The 10,871-nt window shown below is 45.3% G+C and overlaps 1 non-coding gene across 1 annotated transcript; it reads right to left on the bottom strand.

The window, feature by feature from the left end:
• Positions 1-655: 655 nt before the first annotated feature.
• On the bottom strand, positions 656-727 carry trnad-guc. Its single transcript has one exon. It is a non-coding gene; the product is annotated as a tRNA-Asp (tRNA).
• Between the last annotated feature and the right edge of the window lie 10,144 nt (positions 728-10,871).

The raw sequence follows: 10,871 nt of genomic DNA, 5'->3' as shown, positions 1-10,871 counted from the left end.
GTGCCAAGGAGCTGCTGATAGTGCAGTGAGCAGTAAATAGGGCTGGAATTAGGAGAATCATCGTGTTCACTGAGGGAGAGGCAATGGGATTAGAAGCTAAAAATTACGAGGGGGCCGGGGATGCAAGGCAGGATCCTGAATAGCTGCTGTCCGAAACCAAAGGAAATAAAGGGAGAAAAATAAATTTTCAAGATGAACAGAATGGTCGCAGAGATTACAATGTAAATTACTGTGTGATGTTACAGTCACGGTTTACAAGATGCGCGTTTAATGTCAAATTATTAATGAATTCTGCCTCGTTAGTCATTACAAAATCGAGTGTGGCCGGTTCTTCTCGGTTTGAAAATACCTTCTTTCAGCTAGCTGTCCTAGTTTCAAGGTACCAATTTACTGATTTCACGGAAATTCCGATTTAGCCCAGTTTAAATGAAAGAGCCAGCATCGGTGTTCGGACACATACGCAACTGTCGGCTGACTTGGTGTGAAGGGCCGTTTCTATCAAGGAACTCCCATATTCCGGATCTCTGAGAACAGCCGCGTTTCCTGAATCTCCCTGTCGCTGATACGAAATATTTATCTGCACTGTGTCCTACATCTGAATTTTAAAATACATTTCTAATTGCGTGTGTTTCCTACTTCAAAGATTAACAAAGCACTCCTCGTCGGGGAATTGAACCCCGGTCTCCCGCGTGACAGGCGGGGATACTAACCACTATACTAACGAGGAGCTACCTGGTTTTGTAATAGACAGGCCTGGGGTTAACTTTACTCAGTAACAGAAGAAAATGCTGCATGTGGGAATGGAGGGGTTGCGGGCTTCATTCAGTTTTTTCAGAGACTAGAAGGATGACCGGATACCTTATCTGACTGAACTCGCTGTTCTTTAATTGCTATTAGGAACCTTATGATCCGTAATAACCCACAAATTGATAGATTTGTTGAATGAAAGAAATTGAATTGTCCTCCGATTAGCACGTTCATATCGTGAAAGATTCCTCTGTTGTGTAGTGTCTCGATTTACCAATGGGAAAATCTGACCGCCAGTGAGATCCACGGATGTAATACTCACACCAAATTTTCAGTTAAATTGCCAATATGGGAATTGTCAGTGAATGCGCGGCACACGCCTGTGCTCAATAATGCGCATGACTGACGAATAAACGTCAATCCTGCACCTGCAGTGAAAGTCTAGGAGAGTTCGGAGACAAGGAAATGTCATCAATTCAGGTTATCTGTTTTGTGGCAAATCCTGTCAAAATAACACTTCTTCTGACCCCAATTTGGGACTTTTTAAACGGATAGGGATTTATTTTTCATCTTGAATCATTTCCCGACCAGGAACACAATGAAGGAAAAATACCCAAATGTTAAAATGGAAGGTGAATATATAGATGTTCACCCTGCAGTGACGGGGAGATCCCCACTCTCATTGTAAAACAAGAACAGAATTACCTGGAAAAACTCAGCATGTCCGCCAGACCTGCTGAGTTTTTCCAGGTAATTCTGTTTTTGTTTTGGATTTCCAGCATCCGCAGTTTTTTGTTTTTATCCCACTCTTATTGTGTCCAGCCTCCTGCTGGGCCGCCGTCTTGCATTTGTGCAGCAGCTGTTTATTATTCGGTTCAGCGCTGTCTCTCCCGTCACTGGTTCTCCATCCTGTCGATGGTGCTGTCTCATGAACTCCGAGAAGGTAACGCATTCGCTTACTAAAATCACAAGAGAGACGCTCTCTTACTGAAACATTTGGTCCCAGACCGAGTGTTTATTTCACCATCCAGCAGCTCCTGGGAATTGCATGCAATACATTTACTTTCTTTATAAATGCCTGGTTACTGGTTGATTTGTGCACTCACCGTTGACAGTCTTTACCTTTACGGGTAAAGGCTTCCTCCCGTCTGCTGTAGAAGCCGTGCACCTGCAGCTTGAGTTCAGAAGGACATCACTAGTGAAGAGTGCATGCACCAGGCAGCTTATAACCAGATTTCTCTTTTCTAAATATTTCAGAGTCTCCAATTTTTCCGGTGCAACAAAAAATATTTGACGATGTTGCACTTTCACTTTCTCTTGCCCAGGTTTCTGAAAGTTAGGGAATTAATTTGAGATCCTGATAGTCTGATGGCTGCAAATGCGTGTTGCTGCTAAAACACAATAGGATGTGAAAACTAGACAATGTGCTTTCATGTCCTGAGTGAATTGTACTTGCCTCAAATCTTCATTCCCACTCCCATTCTTCAATCCTGCCTCCAGGAGGTATTCTTTGTGTGAAAATGCGGCTCTGCATCTATGTAATTTCGGCATTAATAGCTGGTTGATTGGCAGTTACCCCCGAGGTCGGCATAATGCTGGGAATAACAGCTGGTCGATTTGAAAAATATTATTAAAATGTTTCAATGATGGACATTGAACCATCGTAAAGAGCGAGTCAATACGTGATCGCTGCGATTTCTCATTTAAATTCCCAACCTGGTGACAAAAGTCACTCAAACCGTCGAGGCTGAACTAGGCAGGCCACTATATGCCTTACAGAGTGATAGAGCAAGGACTTTCTTCATTCTCTTCAATGTAACATCCCTGACAAGTCCGGCATCCCCATCCCTTGGGAATGGTTAAGTGTCAACCACATTTCTGCAGGCCAGGCTGGGCAAGGACCGCAGATTTCCTTCTGCATGGGACATTTATGAACCCGCTTTTTTTTACAACAACCGACGATACTCTAATGTCGGTCAGCATTATTTAAATTACTTTTATATCCCAGAATGTCTCAACTGATTTGAAATTCGATCAGCTGCCGTAGTTGGATTTGAACCTGTGTCCCCTGAGCATTAGTCTCTCTGGATTACTAATCCAGTGACGTCACCAGAGAAAAAGGCCAGTCAATTGATGTAGGTACCATTCTCTCTGATCCATTGCTTGTGAGTATATTCTTGGCAAAGTCAAGGGTGAGAACATGATGTGATCTCTCAGTTTGACCTCAGTTCACATATTGTTGGGAGGGTTCCACAAGCACTCACAGACTTTTCATCTTCATGCCTGCTGTCAATTGCCACTGTCCTTGCCTTCAAAAGGGACCAAAAATCTCCCACATGAGCTTTCCAAGATTCGCAGCTTCAATGGAAAGAGGAAGCTCGCCGGTTGCTTTATCTTGCCCCCCAGAGGAATCCAAGGGCTATAAATTCAGAAGCTGTGGAGGGGGCAGAATGGCGGGGGCCACGTGGGGATGATCCACGTGAATTTCATTACATTCAATTGCAGGATCTCTATTCACACAACTCTGTTTTCAGGTGCCTCAAACAATTCATCATAATGTGCAGGGACCCGGCAATCACAGACTGTAGAGGAAGCTGCTGATTTGTGGAGTGTAGCATGGAACAGGGAATTCTTACCCAGCTTGTCACACAGAGGACATGCTAGTGCCTTGGTCCAGCTGTTCAATTGAGCCCGCAGTCTATGGTACTCTGCACACAGGATACCATTCTCTTGCCTCTGGGCTTCCATTTCAGCCTGTCATACTCGCTGTCTGACCACTAATATTTATGGAGATGGAGAAAGTGATGTTCGATCTGCGATGCTGGACTGTGCATGTGCATTACCCACCCATGTAAGTTCAGCTGTTACCAAAGGAAGCTCAGCAGAATGTGACTTTGAAAGCAGCTGGTGAGGTGCTCTGTGTCTCATTGGCCTGACGTGGCTGTTGTCATTCTGACTGGGGGCTAAACGTTGAGACTCAGCCTCATGCTGCCATTCGTCCTTCCCTCTGGCTGCCTCACTTGGCTCCTTTCTGCTGTCACTGTACAGAGTGGCCGTTTTCACTAATGCTGACCACTGCTCGGTGCCACTGGTGGAGCTTCACACCGTCCTGTTGGGAGGTGGTTCCTCCTCCTGATCATCCTCCAGCTTGGCCATTATCCCTGCACACTGCTGTCGGCTAGTATACAACCTAGGCCTAGGTGAATGACACTACTTTCCCTTTTTTCTGTGCTGAGCCATCCCCATTGCCATGGAGTCCAGCGGCTGGAGGGTGCACACTGCCCATGGTCTACACTTTTTTCACCTTCTGTGGGCTCGCTCCTGCAGCACGGTCAGCAGCAGCGCCCAGCTGCAGATCAACAGGTTGCTGAGCGGTTCTAAGCTCCTTCTTTAACTCTGCAAGAGTAATATTTGAATATCTCAATTCACAATGAATAGGATTGAATAAAAGGGTTCTTTGTTTATTGCAGCTATTAATATCTCCCTCTGTAACAGTGCAATGATCATTGCTTGTGCTGCGCTCTGCAGACAAGAACATAAATCATTTACATGAGTTCACTATTGCAGGTGGTCAAGTTGATCCTGTGAGCGGAGATGGCTCATACCAAACAGATAGCCTGGAAGTCCACCGGCGGCAACGAGCCCAGTAAACATCTGGCCACCAAGGCAGCCCAGAAATATACCCCCTCCATTGGCGAAGTGAAGAGATCTCATCGCTACAGGTGGCGTACAGTCACGCTCTGAGAAATCTGCTGATGCCAGAATTCCATATAGAGTTGCTTATCCGCAAACTGTCCTTCCAGCGCTTGATGAGGGAAATTGCCCAGGGCTTCAAAACCACACTGCGGTTTCAGTGTGTTGCAATTGGAACTTTGCAAGAAGCCAGTGAGGCCTACTTGGTTGGCCTGTTTGAGGACACCAACCTGTGTGCCATCCATGCCAAAAATTGAACTTAATGCCCAAAGACACCCAGCTGGTGCAACAGATCCGGGAGCAGCGTGCTGAAACTCTTTGCTTCATTACATTAGCTCCAGACTATTTTGAAGTGACATGTAAATATTTTCTAAAACATAATTGGACTGTGGGTTTAGCTTCTTGTGGAGGCTGGGCCTTTATTTTGTATTTTTGTTAGTTTTGAGTATTGATCGTGACTTAATGAGGAAATAGTGAAACATTGTGTAAACATTCCTTCGAACTCTTCGCTCAAGTCCCATAATAAACATAAGTATATTTAAAAAAATGAAATGGTCGCGTTTGACCTATACATGCACGTATAAACGGGAGTATTGAAGAATTCATTGTGCAGAGTGATTTTTAAAGCAGTTTTCTGCCCACACTCTACGTTTTTCGCCATGACCCCGGGCCTATTCACTGACCTCGCTTTTCCCTGTCACTGCGGCCTTCACTGTGTTACAATAGGAGAAAATAAGGAACACATCTTGCCACTTTATCTCAAAACTTTCCCCAAGACCTTTCCTCGCCCCTTCTATTTGACAGGGCACATCATCCCTGCCTCTCGATCCTTCGTGTTGCTCACGGCAGACAGCGGCTCAATTCTGGTCAGCAGCTCCATGATCCAGAAAACCAGACATAACTTTCGGGTCGCTGCGGCTGGATCTGCCTGGGAGGCCGAATGCTCGGCAGCAATAAGGTCACTGATGTCCAGATTGCCAATAGGGATGGTAATAATAGTGGACCAAGCCTATAGGAACCAGCTGAGGGACTGAGAACGGCCAATGGTCAGAATGGCAGCAATGGTCAGAAAAGACTGAACATTAGTGGTGGGAAGTAAAAAAAAATCTGGGAACACGTTATGACAAGGATTGGTGACGATGCCAATCTAGAGATTTCTTTGATCTCTATTGGAATGCTGATATTTCTACACCATTATCAACTGGGTGTAACTATTAAACCTCAAGTGGACATTTTGTCCACTCTAAACTAAGTTGAAGAAAACATCTCCTTATATGCGGGGATGGCACTGAGAAAGGGTAGAAACTGAAGCAATTCCTGAATAAAGCACGTGCAGGCAGATGAAGAGACTTCTGCGATTGAGATAAACATGTAGCGAGGATCATCTCCCGAATGTGCTGGAGGTTTTACAGGTCCATTGATTTGAGGACTGGCCTGCGGTCATTGTTTCTCTGCTCTCCATCTAGAAAGCATGGATTCCAATTTCTAGCCGAGGATGCACCTTGCAGGCTGACTCAGTACAGGGCCGAGTGTAGTATTACTAGCGGCCTTATCGTGTGCAGGAGGTTTTCAACTGCAGCAGCCATGTGCTCCGTCTCCCTAAAGATCACATTCGGAGGATGAAGCAGAGAATTCTCTCAATGTAACAGCTCTTACATGAAGAACGATTAGGTTAACGGGCCATTTATTTCAAAGAATATCCGAACAAAATCAGTGTTGATGTTCAAGCCAGTTCTTCCCCGCTCCTCCCCCCCACCCCCTCACCCGCCTCCCCCACTAAAAACAACTCCAGGCTGGTCTTGTTTCCCTCCTCCCACCCTCTATCACCATGCCGTCCTGGCTCCCCCTTCCCCATCTCCGTGGCGTCCTGTCTCCCCCTTCCCCGTCTCCATGCCGTCCTGGCTCCCCCCTACCCCAATATCACAATAATTGTTTGCATTCGCCACTCCTCCTTCTCTCAGGATCCACATGGTTCCGGCCTCGCCCTTCACCCACGCCCATTTAAAACGTTCGGCCTCTCCCGGCTCGGGTCTGAGGCTCCAGTCTCTCGCATTCTCGGTCCCGCTCACTCCTGACCCACATGAAACTGCTTCAATTACCGATCAGAAGCAAAAAAGGGGCACAGGCCAGCCCAGGAAGTGGAAATGTCTCCAGGAGCAGCAGGTACTGGGGGAGTGGTCTCTGGACAACACGAATGGTTCTTAGTGTGACCACCTTTGTGTGTCTGGGAAGAGCAGAGGCCGTTCCTCTCATACTGACCGTCCCAGGTAAAGGCTGCATTCCCAATTCCTGTCCCGGAGCAGGAGGGGATTAGATGATGATTGGAGAACTAACAATGCGCAGGGATGCGGGGGGAAGGTAGGTGAATTACACCAGGTGAAATGTTCATGTTTAAAAATCCTGTATAAATTGTGGTTCGTTCTGCTATCGCTTTCAAAAATTACCGGCGGGAATAACTCCCCGTTCACAACATTCTAAAAGTGACAAATGAGACTTGAACATGCGGCAAGGCTGTAAAGTAAGTACGACACATTGTACTTCGGAAAGTAAGTTGTGAAGAGGGCGTAAGGATCTAGATATGTTACGTGATTGGACAAAGACCTGGCAAATGGAGTAAAAAGTAGTAAAACGTCAGGTTGTCCATTTTGACAGGACGGCCAAAAAAGGGGCACGTAATCCAACCGGTGAGAGATTGCAGAGCTCTGAGATGCAAAGGAGTCTGGGTATCCTTGTGCATGAATCATTTGGTTTCTGTGTGCTGCTAAACTCTCCAATAACATTGAAAATCGGACAGTCCAGTGTCCCATGCCCGATCCTCCCTGACTCTGAGAGCAGGATGGTTGCTTTTGAAAAGGTCTCATTCGTTGAAAAAGCCTCAGTTTCGACTTAAACCACTTTTATTGCTGCAGAGATCGCGCTCTCGCACCCATTTGCTGACTTGTTCTCTACTTTCCTACTGAAGTCATAAAATCAAATAAATCTTTCCGTTTAACTCTCACTTCATAGGTAAGTAAGTATTAACTATTGCACGGTCCCAGCAAACTTCTCCCATGTTTCTGGAGGATTGCTTTGTGAAGATAGGCTCCTAAACAGCAAATGCCCTGTGGGCAATGGTCCCAAATTGAGCATCCTAAAAGGACAAGTCCGATTTTTCATTGTTCTCTGACCTTTTCCCCACCTCCAGTTCCATTGTTCAGATGCTGATCAAAGTGAATTGCAGAAAATGTTGATTTCAGTGGCTGATTTGCAGCGGAAAACCACGCATGAGGTATTTAGTCCCACACCGAACGCTGCTTGTTCGTGAGTCGGAGAGTGAAAGATACAGAATCAATCCCACACCCACAGCTAGTAACAGAGATTGATATTTACATAAACAATCCCACACCCACCGATGGAACCAAAGACTGATATTCTTCGAATCAATCCCAGACTCGCAGATAGTGCCAGGGACTGAATTTGATATAATCAATCCCACAATTGCAGACTGTATCAGAGACATAAATTTGCAGAATCAATCCTACACTCGCACATAGTGCTAGGGACTGAAATTGATATAATCAATCCCACAATTACAGACAGTATCAGAGACTGATATTTCACGATCACAGACAGTACCAGAGATTGTTATTCATCGAATCCATCTGCACTCACATGTATAGGAAAGCATTGCAGGGATACGGGGAGTGGCAGTGGGGGAATTGTTCCTTAAGAGGGCAAGCACATATTAGACTTCCAGAATAGCCTCTTTCTGTGATGTAGCCATTCTATGAACCTAATGGAAAATAGTGGAAGAACTGAGTAGCTCTGGTAGTTTGAAGCTTCAATAGCGGGTTTATTCGTTAAAACGTCTATCAAGCTGTAACTTGAAACCCCACTTCCTCTCTCCAAAGATGATGCAGGACCTGCTGAGTGTTTCCAGCACCTTCTGTTATTATTTCAGATTCCCAGCGTAAGCGGTCTGTCACTTTATGAACAATAAAACAATCCCTGCGCAGGAATCGATTTTCACATAAGAAATTGGAAGCAGTAGATGGAAAATATTCAGAGAATCGCTGAATGTTACAAATCCGAGTAATTTTATCCGCTCCACACTACAGCTCAGGGAAAACCTTCATTATCATCAAGAAGGAGTACACCTGAGTTATGTTTTAAATGGAGGATAAGTGGAGCTGGGCAATAATTATATTTCTATTAAACCCACCCGTGTATTCAGAGCGAAATCTCACCGAAACGGATCAAATTCAGCTTCAAGCTTGGGGTTTCTGATTTGGGATGTTTAGAAACCAAGAAACTGCGACGACTGAGAATCAAGCCCGAGTCAACTGCTTGGAAGGCAGCTATGCTCACCACTATACCACCATTGCTAACTGCCGGTATTGACACATCGCAATAAGTCACAAAATTCTTAACAAGAGGGTTATAATTACAAATGAAGCAGAAATGATGCTGAGCCACAGAAGGAGATATTAGATCAGATGACAAAAGCTTGGTCAAAGGGGAAGCTGTTAAATAACATCTTAAAGATCAGAAGTAGCTTGGGAGGTGGAATAGTTTGGGGAGCGAATGCAGAATTTTAGACCAGGTCAGCATCAAGCACGGTTGTCAATGTGTAGAGAATAAAATCCCATCACTAGTTGCCAGTGAGAATGTGCTGCTGTGCTGCCTTGTCCATTCCACGTGGTGTAGGTACACCCACAGTGCCGTTAGAGCTGGGGTGTGGGGCGGGGGGAAGGTTTCTAGGGTATTGATCCAGAGATAGTGAAGGAACAGCGATATGTTTCCAGGTCAGAATGGTGTGAGGGTTGGAAAGGAACTTCCAAGTACCGGTGTTCCCGGGCATCTGCTGCCCTTGTCCTTCTAGATGGTCGTGTTTGTGGGTTTGGAATTTGCAGTCCAAGGAGCCTTGGTGAGTTCCTACAGTTGCATCGCCTGGATGAAGAACACTGCTGCTAGTGTACTCTCGTAGTGGAGGGATGTTGGATAGATGGGATGCCGGTCAAGCAGGTTATCTTCTCCTGGATGGTGTCAAGCTTCTGGAGGGTTGTTGCTGCACTCAACCAGGCCAGTGGAGTGTATTAAAACACGATCTTGACTTGTGCCATGTAGATTCTGGACAGTCTTTGGGGAGTCATGAGGTGAGTTACTCGCTGCAGGGTTCCTTGCCTGTAACCTGTCTTGCAGCCATTGCATTTGTATGGCTAGTCAAGTTCAGTTTCTGGTAAATGGTATCCCAGGATTTTGATAATGAGAGATTTAGTAATGATAATGCCATTGGACAATGTCAAGGAGCAATGGCTAGGTTCTCTCTTGTTGGAGATGGTCATTGCCTGGCGGTTGAGTGGCACAACTGTTACTTGTCACTTGTCAACCCAAGCCTGGGTATTGTCCTGGTCTTGATACATTTGGACGTGGACTGCTTCATTGTGTGAGGATTTGCAAATGCTGCTGAACATTGTGCCATCGTGAGTGAACATCCGCATTTCTGACCTTATGATGGAGGGAAGGTCATTGATGAAGCAGTTGAAAGTGTTAAGGGCAAGGTCTCTATCCTGAGGAACTGCTGCATTGATGTCCTAGAACTTAGATGATTGACCTCCAACAACAACTTACCTTTGTGATAGTACGACTCCAACCAGCGGAGCATTTTCTCTCTGCTTCCCATTAACTCCAGTTGTGCTAGGGATCCTTGACGTTGCACTCGGACAAAAGCTGCCTTGATGTGAGTTCAGCCACTCTCATCTGACCTGTAAAGGGGATAAACATAATGAAGAAGGAAAAAATACACTGTATAAATCAAGGCAATAGGAAAAATTGAATCCCTGAAAAGACAAAAAGTGTGCAGGGATCAGCGCGAATGCGGGGAAATGATATTAGAAGGACAGACATGATGGGTCAAATAGCCCATTCTATATTTATACGAATCTAGGATTAGGAAACTTGAACTCCAAATGTAAACTCCTGAACTCCGGAATCCCACTGGTGAATCAGTACTGCTTCCACTGGAAGTTCGATATAACCCTGGTGTTTACTCTGTGTGGTGTCTGTAAGAACATGAGAAATACCAGCAGGTGCATCATGTGTCTCCCGGCTTCTCAAACATTCCAGAACTTCCTGGCGAATATCCGCCTTAATTTCCCTTCCTGAAAATTCTCAATTCTCACTGCCATCCAGCCCCAGATCAGATGAAAAATTCCCAATGAATTTGCAGCAAAATAGTTTCAAAACATCACAGCCTGGTGTCGTTTATAACATTGTGCTGTGACTTGTTGCGTGATATCTTGCAGCAGTAATGGAGGCAATCCTGAGTTCCAATTTCAATGGCGCTTTTACTTATTTTTTCAAATTAACCAGGCAAAGAGCTAAGCATTTTTAAGTCAGGGGGAAGCATTTAGAATGACATGTGAATATAAAGAAGAACGATAGGATCAAAA

Source organism: Carcharodon carcharias (assembly GCF_017639515.1).
Source record: "Carcharodon carcharias isolate sCarCar2 chromosome 24 unlocalized genomic scaffold, sCarCar2.pri SUPER_24_unloc_10, whole genome shotgun sequence".
NCBI lineage: Eukaryota > Metazoa > Chordata > Chondrichthyes > Lamniformes > Lamnidae > Carcharodon > Carcharodon carcharias.
The sequence above is the reverse complement of the archived record's forward strand: the minus strand, read 5'-3'. Positions and strand labels throughout refer to the sequence as shown.